At 53.7% G+C, this 18,371-nt stretch overlaps 2 protein-coding genes across 8 annotated transcripts in view; one reads left to right on the top strand and one right to left on the bottom strand.

Moving 5' to 3' along the window:
- Positions 1-18,371, bottom strand: part of RALGPS1 (Ral GEF with PH domain and SH3 binding motif 1) — a 252,288-nt gene that overhangs the window by 98,408 nt on the left and 135,509 nt on the right. The gene's annotated exons all lie outside the window — the stretch shown is intronic.
- Positions 5,260-18,371, top strand: part of ANGPTL2 (angiopoietin like 2) — a 35,433-nt gene continuing 22,321 nt past the window's right edge. Inside the window, exon 1 of one of the 3 annotated variants that reach the window (XM_040631915.1) lies at positions 5,260-5,458. The gene's annotated coding sequence lies outside the window, so the exon portion shown is untranslated. Of the gene's footprint in view, positions 5,690-6,644; positions 6,940-18,371 lie in introns of those variants that run through there. The other 2 variants (XM_008698749.2, XM_040631914.1) reach the window with 2 other exon arrangements.

Below are 18,371 nucleotides of genomic sequence, written 5' to 3'. Positions count from 1 at the left end.
AGGAAGGAAGGAAGGAAGGAAGACGGAAGGAAGGAAGGAAGGAAGGAAGGAAGGAAGGAAGGAAGGAAGGAAGGAAGAAGGAAGGACAGAAGGAAGGAAGGAAGGAAGGAAGGAAGGAAGGAAGGAAGGAAGGAAGATGGAAGGAAGGAAGGAAGGAAGGAAGGAAGGAAGGAAGGAAGGAAGGAGGAAGGAAGGAAGGAAGAAGGAAGGACAGAAGGAAGGAAGGAAGGAAGGAAGGAAGGAAGGAAGGAAGGAAGAAGGGAGGGAGGGAGGAAGGAAGGAAGGAAGATGGAAGGAAGGAAGGAAGGAAGGAAGGAAGGAAGGAAGGAAGGAAGGAAGAAGGGAGGGAGGAAGGAAGGAAGGAAGGAAGAAGGAGGGGAGGAGGGGAGGAAGGAAGGAAGGAAGGAAGGAAGGAAGACAGAGAAGAAAGGACGGAAGGAAGGACGGAAGGAAGGGAAAGGAAGGGAGAACAGAAGAAAGGACGGAAGGAAGGACGGAAGGAAGGACAGAAGGAAGGAAGGAAGGAAGGAAGGAAGACAGAAGAAAGGACGGAAGGAAGGACGGAAGGAAGGACAGAAGGAAGGAAGGAAGGAAGGAAGGAAGACAGAAGAAAGGACGGAAGGAAGGACGGAAGGAAGGACAGAAGGAAGGAAGGAAGGAAGGAAGGAAGACAGAAGAAAGGACGGAAGGAAGGACGGAAGGAAGGACAGAAGGAAGGAAGGAAGGAAGGAAGGAAGACAGAAGAAAGGACGGAAGGAAGGAAGGAAGGAAGGAAGGAAGGAAGGAAGGAAGGAAGGAAGGAAGACAGAAGAAAGGACGGAAGGAAGGACGGAAGGAAGGACAGAAGGAAGGAAGGAAGGAAGGAAGGAAGGAAAGGAGGGAGGGAGGGGAAGAGGGAGGGGAAGAGGGAGGGGAAGAGGGAGGGGAAGAGGGAGGGAGCTTCACTGACCTGTGGGACAACACCAAATGTATAAATGGAGTTCCACAAGGGGAGGGAGGAAAGAATTGTACTGAAGAAATATTAGAAGAAATAATGGCCCCATATTGCCTCACACAACCCCAAATTTAATGAGACACATCAACTCAAAGATCCAAGAAGCTCAGCAAACTCCACACAGAATCAGTGCAAAGAAACCCACATCTATTCACACCAGAGTCAAACTGCTAAAAACCAAAGATAAAGAGACATCTTAAAAGATATCAGAGGAGAAGAGACTCACTATGTACACGGGAGCAGTAATAAGGACGCGAGCTGACTTCACATCAGAAACAATGTAGCCAGAAGACAACTGAAAGGCATTTAAAAACTGCTGAAGGAGGGGGAAAAAACCACATCAATTTGGGATCTGTGAGGCTTGAAATGCTGGTGAGATGCTGAGTTTGCAAGACACAGGGAAGGCCCCTCCCAAGCAACCCCTTTTATAACACACACTGCACACGCACTTCTGCCGTACACAGTACCTAGTAGAACAGCCCAGCATTCCCGACAGAAGAAAAACCTGTCAGAAAGGTGGTAAGACATGAAAGCACATGCAATCATTTAAACAAATTGTGGGACGTAATTAAGATTGTCTTCTGCCACCATGTAAACCTCACACAGGATGAAAAACATCCTGATAAAAAAATGTAAAAAAACAAAGGGAGATTCCCTTCTCCTCATGTGCTGTAGTCACATGCCACTTTGGTCCAATGGGCAGCTGGAAATGTGGGAATGGTGTTCCCCAAGGAGGTCACGGGGATTCCAAGCTGAAGTGAGGAGGCTGCCGAGCAAGAGTGGAGAGGTGTTTGGGAGCAGGGAAGAGCCACAGCCCCGTTTCCAGAGCAACCACTGGACGCTTAATGCCAGGCTTGTGCTTCCGGGGCACCCTATCACTCAGTCCTCTTGAACCCTGAAGAACGAGTAGCAGCAGTCCTTTTTTTTTTTTTTTTTTTTTAATGAGAAAACAAAGTTTGCGGGAGAATAAAAACATTGCCCAGGTTAGTGGCAGAGCTGGGATCTGAGCCCAGGTCTGTTAGACTCTGAGCCACAGCTCTTCATCCTCCCCAGCCCAGTCACTCAATTATTCACTCCGCTGGACTGGGCTGCACAGAAGGGGAGCTCTGTGTGGCCCACGCCCACACCTGCTCCAGGGCTCCAGGAACGCACAGCCCAAGGAAGGAGGCGATGGGAATGACCATAGCCAACACTGAGTACGTACCGTGTACTAGCCAGTGTGCGTTACACTTAGTGTGTCGCATCTTATTTATTTTTCTCAACAGCCCTATGAGGTAAGTCCTTGTAACCTCTCCATTTTACAGATGAGCACAGTGAGGCTTAGAGCTACTGAGTGGCAGAACCAGGATTTGACTGCACAGCTCTCCAGCAGCATCCTTGACTGCCCAAGGCCACCTCAGGGGCGAGGGATGTGCAGACATGGACAGGGAGAGGCCACTCAGGTTTCCTCTCCCACTTGATGGGATCCTAGGAACTTTGAATTGTGAAAGCAAATTTGCTCTAGTAATCGGGGACTTGGGCTGCACCTGTTCCCAAGGGAGGGTGGGTCCTGGAAACTCCCCCTGACCCAGTGAGTCCCATCACCTCCACTTGCCTCTCTCACCAGGACGGCTGCAACCATCGCCCACCAGCTCCAGATGCCTTGTCTATGGTTCCCGCCAACTCGGTCTCTATTCAACAACTAATGGGGCCTTTCAGAAATAAAGGCAAGTTGCTCGAAACACTTCAGTGGCTTCCCACTGTCCTTGGATCAAGTCCCACCTCTGAAAAGGCCTTGTCTTCTGCCGTGCTTCCCGTCTCTCCTCAGACAAATGCACTCCTGGGAAGAACTCCCTATAATTGCTCCAGCTATTACTGCTGCGTAACGAATTACCATCCAAACTCGGGAGCCTCAACAACCACTTTCTTACCCCCGTGGATTCTGTGGGTCAGGGATTCAGCGACGGGACGGTACAGTGGCTCATCTCTGCTCCCGATGCCTGGGGCCATGGCCGGAATCGAGAGGCGTCTTTCCTCACACGTCTGGGGGTGGGTGCTTGCTGTCAGCTGGCACCTACGCTACACCTGGCCTCTGCATGGCAGCTCGCAGGTAGCTGGACTTCTCCGGGTCTAGTGTGGCTCAGGGTTCCAAAAGAGAGTGTCCCAGTGAGCAAGGCAGAAGCTGCACTGCCCGTTCTCACCCAGCCTTGGATATCAGGTCGTGTCATTTCCACTGCATTCTACTGGTTAGAAGTTAAGTCACAAATCCACCCAGATTCAAAGGGAGGGGACAGAGACCCTGCCTCTCAGTGAGAGGAGTATCAAGATCTCGTGTTGGACTAGGAGATACTGTTGGGGCCATCTGCAAAAAAGCAATCTGCCACACGGTCCTTATGCACCGTTGTTCCTACCCAGACCATTGCCTCTCCCAATCACACCTGCTAATTCTTACCTATCCTTTGGGTTTCGGCTGAAACACCACATGCCTCAGGGAGCCTGCCCCGACTGCCAGGCATAATCCAGCCTCCTGCTTAGATACCCGCTTAGTACCCAGCACTTCTCATGTGTTTGTCTGTCTCCCCTCCCAACTGCAAGCTCTATGAGGAGAGCAGCTTAGGCTTTTGGTGCCAACTCAGAGCAAGTTCCCAATAAACACATCCTGGAGAAGCGAGACAGCACGAGAGAGGAGGAAGGGGGAAAGAAGGAAGTATGCCACCCTCCAGGCTGCCAAGGGTGCTGCTCAAGAAGGATCCAGCTCCATTCTGTGTGCTTCTGCTGATCTTGAGTCTCCAGCCTCCCATGGCTTCTGTGCAGACCACGCACAGGGACCCTCCAGAGTGGGTGGGCACCTTCACCCCCACGGTAGTTGTGGGGAGCGTATCTGTCCAACCCAACCATCTGGCTAATGTTGTCGCCTGTAAGCTACCATGGTCTTCTGGTGAAGACTGACCTTCTAAAAAGGAAGGGGACTGACAGATGGAAAAGGGAGCGAGTCTGAGCAGGCTGGGAGGAGCTGAGGCAAGAAGCAAAGTTTGCTCCCTGCAAAGACCGGAGCGGCAATCCTGAGGAGGAGAGGACCACAGTGGACCTGCCTGCCCAGGAACCAGCAACACGGTATGCTATGCCTGAGGGTAGGGACAACGCCACTGAAGTTTCTCTCCCGATCTGTACCCGAATGTCATTACCACCACCACCACCATCACTAAACTCTTTTAAAGAGGAAAGAAGAGTCACCACCAGTATTTCACACCGCTGTTGCCCAGGCAGAGACACAAACCTGTGCCCAGCTGCTCCCTTCCCAGTACCCGCTGGCCTCCCTCCTCTGTCTGCGGTGCTGACACGTCTGTGGGATTGCTCACTCTGTGGGGCTCCAGAGCTGTCTTCTCCTTTCTGCTCTGACTCTGTGAACACTCACGAGGTCCACCTCAGTGACAGACTCTGCGCTAGGGCCTCTCACCAAGTGTGCTCCTCGAAGGTCTGGAGGTCACCACAGAGATTCTGGGAGTGTGGTCCCCGGCCTGCCCACCTCCTGAGCGCTGAGTCCAGCCCACGGAGGTGCCTTTGCCTTGCACCAAGCCCTTTCCTGCGTGACACCACGGAATCCATGAAGGTAGATCACTGGTCTTAGCTCATTTACCGATGCACGAAAGGGATGCCAGAACCATGAAGTGACCTATTCAAGGCCTCTAGGTGGGAAGTGGCGGGCATTTCTCCCGTGCATACCCCCACCAACAGCCTGTGGTATGTCCAGTGTCTTAGGCCACCGCCTCCCACCATCTGTCAGCAAAGATCCTGCCGGCTTCTGTGCAGACAGCCTTGGGTTCCCTCCCCGGGGTTTAGAGGTGAGAGTGAGGCCTCTACGAAGGGCACCCATGGGGAGAAGCCATCTGTGCGGGGCTGCCCTGCCTGCTCGGCTGGGGCTCTGTGCGGCAGTGCAGGGCTGAGGGAGCCATCCAGGGGGAGGACCTGCTCCCTGCTGCCTGTGTGGCTAGAGCAGATCTAAACCCATTACCTGAGTTAGAGAGGAAGCTCTCTGCCTCGGCAGAGCACGCTAGGGGCGGGCGGGCCAGGGAGTAGAGCTGGCCAGGCTGCTCGTGCCAGGGAAGGAGGGGCCGGGCCAGTGAGGGCCGCCAAAGCGGGCTGGGGCGGGAGGGGCTGGGCCAGCTGGGGCCGGAGCTAGTGTGACATCACCGGGCGGCCCGCCTCTGTCTGGGGCTGAGGGGAGGCCCGGAGCCTTTCTGGGGCCTGGGGGATCCTCTTGCACTGGTGGGTGGAGAGAAGTGCCTGCAGCCAACCAGGGTCAGGCTGTGCTCACAGTTTCCTCCGGCAGCATGTAAAGGCTCCACAAAGGAGTGGGGAGTTCAAATGAGGCTGCTGCAGATGGCCTGAGGATGGGCCCGGAGCCCTGAGCAGTGCTTCCCGAGTCCCGGACCTGCAGAGCATGGCACTGAGGCAGACGCTGGCCCCTGCTGGGAAAGGAGGCAGGTTGTAAGCAGCCCCGGCAGGACCCCTGGCCAGCCCCCGCCCCACCCCCGGCCCAAGCCCGGCTGTGGAGCACAGCAGAGCAAGCAGAGACCAGTGAGGCAGGGCTGCTCGGCGGCCAGTCCAGCCTGCGACTCGGGGACCCCTCCTGGAGGCCATGGACAGGCTGCCCTGCTGACGGCTGGGGTAAAGCATGTGAGGAGCTGCCCCGGGGAGTCAAGCAGGAGTGAAGAGGTAAGGGGCCAGCTCTGTGGCACCAAGGGACAAGGGGGCAAGAGGCAGCAGCTGGCCCCATGCCTGGGGGTTCAAGAACCCTGACCCCTCCAGCTGGGGGTGTGTGCAGCTGGACCCCAGAGGGGGTCACTCTTGCTTTTGTTTGGAGCCAAACAAGGCTTCTGCTGGGGTACCTGTGGACACCTGGGCCGAGGGTGGCGTTCTGGGGGCATGAGACCACGGGCTGGGGCTTCGAGAGCTTCATCTGTAAGCCCCACTCTGCCGCAGACAAAGAGCCTTTGGGGTGAAGGCAGGCGGCTCCCGGGCACGGCCCGGCAGCTGGGGTGCGTGCGTGAGCGCGTGCCTGTGTGTAGGTGTGTGCTTAGGGGGACGGGGGTAGCCCAAGGACATGGGAAGTCGTTTTTAAGTTTTGGGTTCCCATGCACCCTGCCTAGAGACTATGCCGAGGCAAAAGCAAAAGCAAACACTGTGTTGCCAGAGCCGGGAGCCCTTGTTCAGAAAGTTCCCTGGAGCCCAGCAGCCTCTGCTCACCGCTCAGCTGGGGAGGGGAAGACCCAAGGGGTCCAGAGCTGGAAGGGACACATCAACCAGAGATTTCTGTCACTGTGGCTCAGGGCAAAGTGCTGCCCCGGCTTTCCCTGCATGTCCACAGACGCCTGATCCCGCCCAGCCCCTGACGGTAGCCCAGGTCTCCAGCAGGCTGTATGTGGCAGGGAAAGAGCTGAGGACCAAGCTTCCCCGGCACCCCAGCAGGGGGTACAGCGCCGGCTCCACATTCCGAGTCCCTTGAAAGCACTCAGCATTAGATAACATTTCCAAACAGAAATTCTTCACTGATCCCTCCCTTCTCCTTCTGTGATATGTGTGTCACGGGTCAGCTATTGCTTCTGCTGTGGGATTGTGAGAGCTCCCAGAGGCCAGTTCGGTTACTTAGAAAAGGATCTCCTTTCACCAGGGCTCTGAGGAAAGCCGAGAATGCCACTTCCGAAGCTGGCCGAATGCTCCCCGCATGTATTTTCCCACATTGAGGCAGAGTAAGGTAGTGCTCGTGAGCTGGGTTCAAATCCTAGCTCTTCTACTCAGGAGCCACGGGACTCCGGCAGAACACTCAGCCTCTCGAAACCTGTTTCCTTTTCTGCGAAATGGGATGATGACACCACCCATCTCTCAGTAACAGCTAACACACTGCACGGACCCTGAGCCAGACGCTTACCAGCTCGAGGGGTCCTCACAGCCACCCGACAACACAGGTACTACTGCTCAGCCCCATTCTCCCCCTTGTACGTAGGAAGCTGAGGTACGGAGGTTCAGGGATGTGTCCAAGCCCATGGGTTAATAAGCGCCAGCACCAGGACTTGAACCCAGCCCTCTGAGCCACATTCTACTGCTTTCTAGGAGGAGCACATGGGATCATGCCCGGGAAGGCCTTCGCATAGTGTCTGCTGTGTGGCAAACCCTCCGAAAACGTTAGTCACTGAGTATCAGGGCCCATAACAATCAGAATCGCAGAGACCCAGGAAGAGCAGGGACCCAGATTCTCTCTGTGCTGGACAACCTGTCAGAAAAACCCACCAGGCGAGCCAGCATGGAGGCCTCTACTGCCACCCGCATGGGGTTGGGGTCTTCCCAGGAGCTGAGGGGGGCTTTACGTCTGCAGTGAATTGCAGCATGCCCAGGTCCTTGAAGTCCACACTAAGGCAGGGTGCGTGCACCGACAAGGGACCCTGCATATATCTGATACCAACCTTACCACCCACATGGGGGCTACTCGTCTGTCGGGCTCCTGCCAGAACTGTAGTAGGTGAGGAAAGGGAGCCACCTCTGTGTGCAGGGAGACCAATGCCAGGCCTATCCTAGGATCGCAGAGGAGGACGCAAGGACTCCTCCCCCAAACTCTATCTCCATCACCACCTGGACCATATGGAGGCCGAGGCTGGTGCATCTTAGGACAGTAGCTTCTCTCCTGTGGGCTCAGAGGTCACACTGGATTCCCTGAACTCTGGAGAGCATTTTGAAAAGCTGACATTAGATATGTGCATCTCTAGCACAGGCCTCTGGGGCCGCAGAACCTGCAGGTTTCCCAGCTCTAGGCTGGAACCACAGTGGCTCACTGTGCTCTCTGGGCAGCCCTGTCTGAACACAGGCTCTGACTGACTTCACGGGTCTGGCTAACAAAAATTAGACCAATTGCTACTCAATAAAGGCAGTCGTGGTAGAACAGACAAAATGTGTGAAACACATGGCCCAGGAGGGGACTGCATGGTATTGCTCTAAGTTCATGGGCAGAGCAACTAAGCCGTTTCCCCATCCACCCCTCCATCCCACAATGATCTATTAAGTACCGGCTGAGGTAAGTAAGGCATATGCATTATCTCATTTCGTCCTCAACGCAACCCTAGGAGGTACATTCTAGTTTTAGCATCCCATTTTTCAGATGAGATATCTAAGGCTCAGAGAGGTTAAGTAACTTGCCCAAGGTAACACAGCTGGTGATTATGTGGGCCTTGAACCCTGGACAGCCAAGGTCCAAAGTCTATGCCTTTCCCCACCTCACTCCACTGCCCTGTTCAAGGAATCCTGACTTCTCTTCTCCTGACCCTGTCATGGGGTCCCCCAGCAGCCAAGTCTGTTCTGGTTACTGTCCTCCAGAATGCTTATACCACGCCACCTGAAAACCACGTGCTTACCTGACTTTGATACATCACTCGCTTGTCAAAGAAGCCTCTCTCTGAGACAGAACAGGCATTATCTACCCCTCTTACAGATGAGCCCCAGCACGGCTACACAGAACCATGGGACACTGGCACCAGCTCAGTGGGGTGCAGCCTCGGTAAACATTCGTCTATGTGTGTGAGATACCATGCATGGGTTTCCGACATCCCTACTTGGAGAGTCCACGGGCTGCAGAATCGGAGTGCACGTCCTCACGGTCTGCACTAGGCCACACTCAAGCAATCCCGAGAAGACATCAGGGGGACAGCAACCGGTAGCTACCTTAGAACAAACAGCAGCCCACCCAAGGCAGGCACATCCAGCTTCTGGCCTCTCTGAATCACAGCCCATTTCACCTGAAATGGTCTCAACTGACAGCAGTCAGATGCAGAGGGGCTCTGCTAGTAGGGCCCAGGGCCCCGTGGAAGGAAGCAGAAGGTGAATCTAACAATCACATAAAGGTACAACAGCGAGAGACCTGCAAAGAGGGGGCACGTGGCACCAAATGGGTGGTGCTGTCCCCATTTTACGGAGGAGGAAACTGAGGCTTGGAGGTTACAGTACCTCGTCAATGTCCCTCCAGTAGTGGGTCAAAAAGCAAGGATTCAAACCCAGATCTGGACTCCCCCTACCCCAGCCCACTGCCATCCTGGATAGACATACTGGGGAAATCTCAAGAATGAATCAATTCATTGAATAGCATTCTTTTCTGTGAATTTATATAAAATATCCCAAATAGAAGGGTTATTCAGCCTCTGGCAACTGGGAGTTTGTGGTGATAGATAGGTCACATCAGAACCTCATGCCAAGGGTAGTTTCAATAACAAAACTGTCTTCCCTCATATCAACTGTAAACCATATGACTGATTTAATAACAGCCTGGGGTGGGGGGTGGCAGTTAAAACGTTACAATGTCCTGTTACACGTGTAAACCAATTATAAGACACATTCTGATCACAGAAATGTTCACATGTTGGGGGGGGGTCAGGCCTCTCACAATTGAGCTATTGTGTTAGGTCTATTCTCAGGCGAAACCAACCAGCCCATCTTGGGGCCAGCAGCCCCAGAGCCTCGGCCTCGTCCTGCTGCCTAGTCTTCCAGAAAGGCGGACACAAGATCCCTAAGAAAAGCCCAGAAAGGGGGTGCCTGGGTGGCTCAGTTGGTTGGGCATCTGACTCTTAGTTCCAGCTCGGGTCGTGATCTCAGGGTCATGGGATCGAGCCCTGAGTCAGGCTCTGCGCTGGGTGTGGAAACTGCTTGGAATTCTCTTTCCCTCTGCCCCACTTTCTCTGTCTCTCTCTCTAAAAGGTGGGGGAAGCCTAGAAGGAAATCTGTCCTTATCTCTAAGAAGCACCCGAGGAACAGCTCGGTTCCAGGAATGACCAAAGTGCTGCCTGAGGTGGCCCCAGTCCAACCTCCATGAGGGAAAGGTGGTATCTCTTAGTCACTGCTGGACCTCCAATACTCAGTGCTGGCAGAGAAGGGATGTGTGGAATGGAGGGTGGATGGATGGATGGATGGATGGAAGGAAGGAAGGAAGGAAGGAAGGAAGGAAGGAAGCCTCAGACCCAGACAAACAAGTCTCTCAGTCCCATGGTGCCACACAATTCCCCTCTGTGTCGTCCAGCCAAGGCCCCTTTGGGGTGTCTCTACTCCCACCTTATGCCACACCACCCAATCCTCACCCCAGCTGGACTGGCTGCCCCTCCAGCCCCCTGAGCCACCCTGCCAGGGTACTGATCACCATCCCCCCTGCTCTCTGTCCTGCCCACTACCGTGGGCCCCTTAAGAGCAGGGACCCACCCCGCCTCTGCTCTATCTCCAGCCCCAGCACAGTGGCTGGAACAGGGGAAGTGCTAGGGAAATACATTCAATGAATGAAATCCTTGAAGTCCTATCCATGAATCTAAGTGCCGTCCTGGCTATTGGGTATTCAGAGGAGAAATGACCCTGACCCCACTTTTAAGAAGCTCACAGTCTGGGGGTACACAACCAGATGAGCTGTGTCTGAGGTGCTGTGATGGGTGCAGGAAGCAGCCACAGCTACTCCTGGGGGTGGAGGAGAGGAGAGAGGGGCCACCGCCGTGGACGGTGGCTTCACAGGGAAGTGGACTGGGGAGGTCAACTGAGAGAGGGAGACAGGCACGTGCATCAGGCCAGACATGGGGGAAGGTGCTGCAGCAGAAAGAAGAGTGTGTGCAGAGGCAGGAAGCGTGAGCGTGAGCACAGAGGCTCTCTTTTAAAGCAGGACACCAATCCGACCAGCTGGAAGCTGTAGAAAGATGGGCCTGGAGCCGCCTGCACTGTGGAGAGCAGGGGAGCGAGTGTCCAAGGCAGCGGGGCCAGTTAGGACTGTGTGGGTAAGAAACCTGGCTCTGGGGCAGACAAACTTGGTTCCAGGCCTGGCCTCACCACTTGGTAGCTCTGTGGCCCTGGGCAAGTGACTTCATCCCTACCTCTGTCTCCTGTTCTGTGAGATGAAAATAACCATAGGCCCGACCTCACAGAGTTACTGGGATCTGAGCGGTAGGCACAAAATGTGCTTGTCCCGGTGCTCAAGGGAGGAGCCCATGCCAACAGGCCGAGGTGGCCTTAGGTGCCAACCACTTGGCCTGGCCTAGAAGAGCAGTTCCAGGCAAGGTCCAGAGTCCCCAGGAAGCCACTGTGGGGCAGTACTGTCTGCCCAGTCCCCGGCTTCTCCCTCTCATCTGAGGTTCCCCTAGTCCCAAGGCTCCAGAGCACACCAGGCATTGCTGGAAACGTAGCAGCCAACTCAGAAGCCGGGCTCTGACATGGCTTCTGCAGACTTTCCCCGCCTCGGCTCTGCTGGCCAGGGCTCCTGGCACAGAGGGCTCAGTGAGCAGGCTTTGGGGGAATCTCAAAATGGTTCCCAAATAACGCACCATGAAAAAGTAACAGCAGCATCCTTGTCCCCCTGGCAAAGGCAACCAGCAACCCACTGCCTAACCACATCCCGTCTTGCCCTATGATCTCACAGTATGACCACAACCCGCCTCCTCCATGAACTCAGTCAGCCCTCCCCTGGAGCCAGCAGCTCCCCAGGGGCAGGAGCACCAGAGCCCGGGGCATCAGGCAGATTCAACTCCCCACTGCTCCTCTTCCAGGCACATCAGTCCGATCCCACACTACCTGCCTGTATGGCTCCTGCCTCTGTTCTCATCACGCATGACACGGCTGGACCCGGGCTGTCACAATGCACGATGACTGGCTGGTGGGGAAGGCTAGGGGATGGAAGGCCGGATGGACGAACAAATGGTTTATTTGAAGGTCTTATGAGAGCTGAGCTGGCAGGGTCTGGGAACTGGCTCCAGACTCCTTGGGTGCCCACATGGCCTTCTGGTGGGGAATGAATCACAGGATCCTAGGCTGGGAGGGGATGGCAGTTGGAGATGTGGCTGTTCCCTCCCTGGCCCCCAGGCTAGTGGTGAATCACCTAGGACAAGCGAGGCACAGTTCCTTCAGGTTTTCTAAGGTGAGGACATCACTGCTCATCCTAGATGCCCATTTTGGGGTCTTGCCACTTGGATAATCAAGAAGCTGTTTCTAACATCCAACAAAACTCCCCCTTGTACCGACCTGAAAGCCATTTCTACTGATTCGGTCAACAGTGACTAAGAAGCAATCTGCCATGAATCACGCTGGCTGGGAAGCAAACAGACAGGCACCTTTTCTTTGTTCATGCTGGTTGGAGGGATGATCTTGGTGGAAGTGAGGGCATGGGCATTGCAGCTGACAGCGGAATCCTCCGATATTGATTCCAAGGGACCTCAGACAAGTGGCCTGACCCCTCTGGGCCTGGGTGTATTCTCCTGCAAAATGCAGATAGTAATACTTTTCTCCTTAGGTGTAAAGGGACCATATAATTTGGTACCCAATCGGGACACTTTTGAAACAAAAGTAAGAGGGGGTGCTATTAATAATTACGTAAGATAACAGGCCCCAGCTGGGGCCAACCTTATGCACAGGACTGTAAGTGCCAATAAGAAAGGCACTTACACACCAGGCACACGGTGAGTTTACCACAAACAAACAAGGGCTGTTGTTATCTATGCTTTTGGTCATATGGTCAGCTGGGTCCTCCGGGGCCCTTTCTTCTGGAATTTTCCTTTATCTGGGTCCCTCCCACATCCTGGATTACCAATTCGTTTGGGAACCACCTCTCTGGTACACCATACACCTCAAACAGCTTTAGTAGGAAAAGCTGTCAGCTTTGAAGTCTTTATTTTTTCTTCTCGGTCCTGATGTTGCCTTAACAATCACGATTTGTGCTCAGGCCTATCAGACTCACTCAAGCAGAGCTCAAGTTCCTGGCTTCCCCAAAGCCAGACACCAGGGGCCAGCCAGGCACACTCAGGGCCAGGTGGCAGTTCCAGATTCCTGCACTGCCTTGGCAGGGGCCCACTTCCCAGGCCTCCTGCAGGGCCTCTGGTCTGGGCTCATCCTCGGCCTTCTGTGATCACAGAATGGTGGGGCAGGGCTGGTGAAAGAGGCAGGGGTGGGTTCTGCGAGCTCCTCACATGGGACTATAGCCTGGATGGGTGACACAGTGAGAGCTGGCTTGAACCCAGAGGTTTCCCTGGGGTCAGCAGTACTGAGGATCCCAGGAGCTCTCTTTCTTCCCTTGCCTTTGGGGGTCAGACAGCAATCTCTTTTGAGTGTCCTGTCATTCCAGCACTTTTCTTTCTATATAGTCAGCATGGTATATTTTGGGGTTCTGTTATTGGCTCTGCTACTTAGTAATTCAGTGACTGTGGGCAAAATGACTCATGGTCTTAGAATCTCAATAGTTCCCTCACCTGCAAATGGGGATAATTGTCAGCCCTGCTGTTAGTCTTAAAAGCATCTTTGTGGGAATTAGAAAATGGCTGTAAAATAAATATACCAAACTACAAACACTGTTGAATGTGAGTTGTGCTCCCTAGAGTTGCATAGTGTACGACTTGGGCCACCATGCATGGCAGCCCTGAAATAACAGGGCTTCCCTCCTGAGGTTGTTGGCAGTATTAAGTAAGATCATGTATATAAAGTGTTTGAGTCATAGTGACAACTGACTGTAGTTATCATCCTGAGTGTTTGAACTTTCCTCAGTCCTAACCCCCGGGCCACCAGCTTCTACTACAGGGCATGACACAGAGCTCCAACTTATGAAAAACGGTTCTTCCCACAAAGTGGCCCCACGCCTGGGCTGCAATGCCATGGTGCCGAGTGGGACGTGGACACACGGTGTGTGGCCCCACTTCACCAGGCCAAGCAGGGACGCTCGGGGCTGTCCACCGGAGGCTGGGTGGGACCCAAGCCCAGGGGAGGCCGCCTCCCAGTGTGCAGGGGCCATCACGTGGCTTGGTCACACCAGCTCCACTTGTGGGGAGGGAAACCCGTACATAATGGAAACTCCTCACAATACAATGTGGAAAAGCAATTTCAAGAATCGTTTTTATTTTCATTTCGAAGCCAAGGAAAACAGTTGGAGTTGCTTTTCTTTGTTGGTCAGAGGAAGAAACTGAGGAGCACAGCTTTGATTGTGATGGAGTTCTTCTCCAGGCCTAAGATGGCTGGCATGCTGGGGAGGGTTATTTCTCTTGGGGTGCAATTAGTTGAATAAATATCAAAAGAGCAAAAGTAAACAAACTCATTACTGCCCATTAAGAACTGCCAAAGTAGCAGAAAACCGAAAAGGGGGTTAGAATCTTTAAGGAAAACAAATGACTCCAAAGCCAAGGACAGTGCAGAGTCCAGCCCTTGGTGTCAGGCTGACCTGAGCTCTCAGCTGGGTCAGCACCTGTCTGGGATTCAGTGTCCCCATTTACAAGTGGGGGACAACCACCTGTCTAGACTACCTGCGACAGTGTCAGGCACCCAGCACGGGGCCCTGTTCCTTCCCTTCCTTGTGTAACCCGCTTGGCCCCAAGTCACTCCCGCCAAGCCCAGACCCCACGGAAAAGTAACAGGAAGACCCAGAATTGTGAGCCGCACAACTGGTGGCACCGCTAGCAACGTCATCTTGAGCGAGATACCGGACACCCCCTGGAGCTGCAATTCCCTCACCCACAAAACAGCACGACACAACTAGCTAGCTCTGAATGTTGGGATGATTAAATGAGATAATGCGCGTGCAGAGGGCCTTGTGAACCTGAAAACCTGAGTGTTAATTATCAAGTTTGGTGCTCTTTTTAATTGAACAATCTCAAGAAATGCTCTTTTAAGACAGCACGTCCCTGCACTGCGTCTTCCCGTCTCTTGGCTCCCACTCCCGCCCAGCGCCGCGTAAGATCCTGGGACAGCAGGGCATCCGGGACCCAGTCTAACCAGAGGGCAGCTTTAGGGCTGGGCCTAAAGGGTGAGGCCAGCCAGACCTCCTGCTCGGGGCCCAGCTCTGTGACCCGCACAAGTTTCTCCTCTGAGAAACGGGAGGAGCATTAATCGCGGTCTCTCCCCAGGGGGGCGTGGTCAGGCTCCTCACTGGGTCCGGCTTTGCTGTCCGCCACCATGCTGCTATCCTGTTACTACCATCTCTAGTTTGGGAAGCATTTCTATGGCCCTTAAGTAGCGTGCAAGGTGGGTTGGATCGCCCCGTTTCACAGAAGAGGCTCAGCCTTCAGGATCCCAAGTCCAAGGGCACAGGCTTTGCTCAGGAAGCTCGAGAGCCCACGTGGGGGGGGTGGGGATTCGATGATAAACAGTGCCATCCTGCCAGGTGTCGAGGCCTGGGAAGGTTTGGAAGCCAACCTTTTTCTGGAGCCAGGTTGCCTCCCTAGGCCCCTGGCAGTTTCTCGGCCAAGGCAGAGGCCCGCACCAGCATCAGCACCAGCACCGGGAGCACAGCGAAGTGTTTGCCACCAGCTGCCTCAGGTGAGCGGCCGGTGGGAAGGCAAGGGCTGCCCGCCCCAGCCTGCGGTGCTGCTCCTCCCCATTGTTCTGGGCCAGGCGTGGCCACGGGCTGGTGCAGGAGCAGCCAGAGCGCTTTGGAAACGAGGCAAACACTTACAAACTCAGCCCGGTTTCCACTCACGTCACTGCTGCCCTACCTTGAAGCCCAACCCAGACCAAAGGCTGCCTAACACCTTTCTCTCCCCGGTCGCAACGCCTGAGCTGGCCATGCAACCACGCTTAGGCTTCCTCATTTGAGCAGAAAACAGCTCTGAGTGGCTCTGGGGAGCCCAGGGTCTGTTTGGTCACAGCCCCCCAGCTGGGGTACAAGGTGGAGCCTGAACCTAGGCTGCTCACCAGAGAAGCCCCAGAGGAGCTGGGGGAAGACCAAACCCTCAGCTTCTGTGTCATGCTGATTTTAGCATAAACTAACGTGGAGTCAGCAAGTGATCATACTAATCCATTTTTTGTACGAAAGTCCAGATTTAGAACATTTGAACCATGAGAGACTATGGACTCTGGGAAACAAACTGAGGGCTTCAGAGGGGAGGGGGGTGGGGGAATGGGATAGACTGGTGATGGGTAGTAAGGAGGGCACGTATTGCATGGTGCACTGGGTGTTCTACGCAAGTAATGAATCATGGAACATTGCATCAAAAACTAGGGATGTACTGTATGGTGACTAACATAACATAATAAAAAATTAATATATAAAAAAAAGAACATTTCTATGCAGTTAGTAAGAGTCTGAAGGCTGGAATACATGAGATCAGATGAGGGAAGCTCTCCTGACCCCTCCAATTATTCCTGGTTCTGCCACCTTCCAGCTGTGTGATCTTAGGCAATTCACTTAGCCTCTCTGAGTCTCAGTTACCACATCTATAAAATGGAAAGGACAACAGAATCTTAACAGTATCTACTTTGGGGGGATACATCAAAGTAGAAATGCCTGCAAATGTTTTGTGCAGGGGCAGGTACACAGTGGGTACTCGGTAAATAGATTCTATGGATGTTATTGGTAAGTGTAAGAAATGGCCTCTGGGGTGCCTGGGTGGCTCAGTTGGTTAGGCGTCTGCCTTCAGTTCAGGTCATGATCCCAGGGTCCTGGCATCAAGCCCCACATCAGGCTTCCTGCTTGGCAGGGAGTCTGCTTCTCCCTGTGCCCCTCCCCCTGCTCATGCTCTGTCTCTCTCTCTCTCTCAAATAAATAAATAAAATCTTAAAAAAAAAAAAGAAAGGAAGGAAGGAGGGAAGGAAGGAAGAAAGAAAGGAGGAAAGAAAAAGAGAAAGGAAGAAAAAGAGAGGAAAGGAAAGGAAAAGAAAAAGAAAAGAAAAAAAGAAAAGAAAAGAAAAGAAAAGAAAAGAAAAGAAAAGAGAAAAGAAAAAGCCCCCTCCCGTACATCTGGCGCCCCCTCGGGCAATCACCCGCACAGGCTCCCCTGGCCCTGCCTCTCTGGAGCCCTCCCAACTGTGTGGCAGCTCTGTTGGCAGGTGTGCCTTTTCATTCAGGCCAGAAATACTGATCGAGTGCCTGCATATTCCAGGCCACGTGCTTGGCATTGCAAATGGAGGAGACAACCCTCTGCCCTTGTGGCGATTCCATTCATGGGGTGGGGTGAGGAAACATTCTACATCTGCTGACTAGGTGGGGAGGTCACAATTTTAAATAATTAGGGTGGGCCTCACTGGGAAGGTGATATCTCAGCAAAGACCTTAAAGAGGTGAGGGACTGACTGAGTGATAAGTTAAGGGGGTAAGAGTGTTCCAGACAGGGAACAGTGTACGAAGGTCCTGAGTCACAAGAGTGCTTAGTGAGCATAAGGACTGCCCAGGAGGCTGGAGTGGCTGCAGCGGCATAAGCAGAGGGATGAAGGGAGTCAGAGATGAGGCCAGGGATGGAGGGAGGCCAAGTCCAGGAGAGCCAAAAGCGCCTTCTAAGCTTTTTCTCCAAGATGAGGGGCTCCCGCAGGATTCTGAGTAGAGGATTGGACTTTTTAAAGAAGGATCACTCTGGCTGCTGGGTTGAGGACAAAGGGCAGGAGCAGGTCCAGCAGCAGCTGGGTCCAGGTGAGGTGAAGGTGCGTTGCATCAGGGTGCAGGAGGTGGGGAGCAGCAGCAGGATTTTGAGAATATGTCCAGGATATTGCTATTACAATTCGGAGGTGAATCAGATGTGGGGTATGAAAGAAAGAGAGGAGTCAAGGGTGACTTCAAGGTTGTTGGCCTGAGCAACTGGAAGAGCAGAGAACCTGGGGTGAACATGCTGGGATGGAGGTGTGAGGACACCAGTTCACTTCTGGATAAGTTAAGTTTGAGATGCCTAGTAGATAGTTGAGTGGAAATGTCAAAGGGGCAGTTGGATATATGTGTCTGGAGTCAAAGGGGGAGGTCCGGGCTGGAGAAATAATTGTGGGAGTTCGCAGCGCCTGAAAGCCACAAGACTGGATGAGATCACTGAGGTAAACAAGAGGTCTGAAGACTGAGCTCTGGGTCCCCCAGGACAGGAACAGGAGGAAGAACCAGCAAAGGAGACAGAAAGGGCAGCCAGTGAGAAGGGAGGAAAGGGTGATCTCTAGGAAAGGAAGTCTAAGGAGGGAGTGATTGACCACAACGCCCAGTGTGGAGAGGAAAGTACTAATGAGGACCAAGAACAGGCCATTTGGCCTGGCAAGTGAGGCCACTGGTGATCCTGTCCAGAGCACTTGGAGTGGAGGGGAGGGGCCAGGCCCGACGGGAGTGGGCTCAAGAGAGAACAGGAAGAGAGGGACTTTCTGGAAACTGAGTACACACAAACCTTCCGAGGGTTTTGCTAAAAGGGGGAGCATAGAAACAGAACAGTAGCTGGAAGGGGGGAATGTGAGATCAAGAGAGGACTGACTTTCTTTAAGTCGAGAGAAATAACAGCATGATTATAGGAAAAATGTGATCATGCAGGAGAGATGGGGGAGAAATGCCGGAGCGATGTCCTTGAGTAGGCGAGAGGAGGGATCTGTGTACGTCCGTCCCCTCCCTCTTGGCCCGGCTAACTCCTGCTCATCCCTCAAGGGGTCAGTGTAAAGGTCACTTTCTCAGGGAAACTTTC

Source organism: Ursus maritimus, unplaced genomic scaffold (genome assembly GCF_017311325.1).
Source record: "Ursus maritimus isolate PB19 unplaced genomic scaffold, ASM1731132v1 scaffold_17, whole genome shotgun sequence".
Lineage (NCBI taxonomy): Eukaryota > Metazoa > Chordata > Mammalia > Carnivora > Ursidae > Ursus > Ursus maritimus.
This window is presented reverse-complemented; position numbering and strand designations above follow the sequence as displayed.